Here is a 1,841-nt window from a genome sequence, read left to right as displayed (position 1 = left end):
GACAGGCGGATTTCTGAGTTTGAGGCCAGCCTGGTCTACAGAGTGAATTCCAGGACAACCTGGGCTATACAGAGAAACCCTGTCTTGAAAAAAAAAAAAAAAAAAACTGTTTCTAGTTGTGCTGTAGACCACCCTTGGTACACAAAATCCAAAAAAATAAAGGTAAAGTTAGTTTGTAGAAGGAAGCACCCATGTTTAATAGTGATGTCTAATTGAGCGGCAGACAGTGTTGAATCAGAGAAAGATTTGACAGAATAGGATGTGTCCAACACTCACAAGGCAGAGGAAGAGACATGAAGAAAGAACAAGCTAGACCCTGGTAAAGAACGAATGAGAAGGAGCCAGAAGATTAGAATAGATCACTAGAGTTAGTCTGAGACTAATATAGTAAGATACTGAGAGAAGCTGGATTGAATCAGTCAGCATGGAGAGGAGTTTTGAGCTAAGACTGCTGGGTTGAACCATCAAGCCAGAGCTCAGAAAGAACTAGTACAAGGAAGCTAATTAAGCAGCAAGTCTCAGAGGCCTAGACTAGATTGTACAGAGGCTAGAAGCTTCCGGGACTAGACCCAGGTGAGCAGATGGAGGCAGGAAGCCGGGAGGGAGAGCACAGTTATTTCAGGCAAATAAAGGTTGCTTTGACAGGGCCCACACGGACAAGGGAGTGAAGCGCCTCTCCAGGAGTAACCCTGAGCTTTCCCACATCACTGTGGCATGAGCATAGCTACACAGAAATAAGGAAACAAACAGTGACATTTCTGAAAGGCTCAGTAAGATGGCTCAGTGGGCAGAAGCACTTCCCTAACAAGCCCGATCGATGGCCTGGACTTGGTGCCCAGACTCCACAGCAGGAGAGAACTCCTAAGTGTTCTCTGCCCACCATGTGTGCTCCATAGCACATTCACACACATGATTAGATGCACAGACAGAAATAATGAGGTATAAATTTTAAAATGCAGAGCTAGAGGGATTTGGTGGTTAAAACTACTTGTTGCTCTTCTAGATAACTAAAGTTGATTCTCAGCACCCGCTTGGTGGCTCACAACCTCCTGAAACTCCAGCCCAGGCAATCCGGTTCACTGTTCTGGCTCTGAGAACAGTGGGCACATGTATACAAACATGCATGTGGGCAACACCCATACATGTTTGGAAAACAGAATTTAAAAAGTGGAAACGCAATTATATAAGATATCAGCATTAACTTTTGGCCTCTCCAGAGATGCACACAGATCAAAAGTGAATAAGAATCATGAGATGGCTTAGCAGGTAAAGTCACCTGCCACCACTCACATCCTGAGTTAACCACTGATAGCTGTGTAGCAGGAAGAACTGGCTCCTGTGAATTGTCCTCTGGCTTCCACACACTGTTGCCGATTAAGTAAAGAAATATGGGCTGGTGAGATGGCTCAGTGGGTAAGAGCACCCGACTGCTCTTCCGAAGGTCCAGAGTTCAAGTCCCAGCAACCACATGGTGGCTCACAACCATCCGTAACGAGACCCGGCGCCCTCTTCTGGAGTGTCTGAAGACAGCTGCAGTGTACTTACATATAATAAATAAATAAATCTTTAAAAATAAATAAATAAATCTTAAAAAAAAAAAGGAAATATAAGAACTTGGAAACAATGTCCGTCGAAATGAAAAGAGAATATAAGTTGGCAGTGTACTTCACTAATGTAACTAATAACACAAACCTCTCTCTTTCTCTTTTTTTTTTTTTTTTTTTTTTTGCTTCTTTGGACAATCTTCCATCTTTCTCCTGGGTGGCCTCAAGAGAGATGAAGCCCCCACCGCCATGTTTATGCACAGTGGTGACATCATGGTAATGTCGGGTTTCAGCCGC

The 1,841-nt window shown here is 43.8% G+C and overlaps 1 protein-coding gene across 2 annotated transcripts in view; it reads left to right on the top strand.

Annotated features, from left to right (window-relative positions):
• Alkbh1 (alkB homolog 1, histone H2A dioxygenase) overlaps positions 1-1,841 on the top strand; it is a 17,074-nt gene that overhangs the window by 13,414 nt on the left and 1,819 nt on the right. The window lies entirely within an intron of this gene.

The sequence above is a fragment of the Mus caroli genome, chromosome 12 (assembly GCF_900094665.2).
Source record: "Mus caroli chromosome 12, CAROLI_EIJ_v1.1, whole genome shotgun sequence".
Classification (NCBI taxonomy): domain Eukaryota; kingdom Metazoa; phylum Chordata; class Mammalia; order Rodentia; family Muridae; genus Mus; species Mus caroli.
The sequence above is the reverse complement of the archived record's forward strand: the minus strand, read 5'-3'. Positions and strand labels throughout refer to the sequence as shown.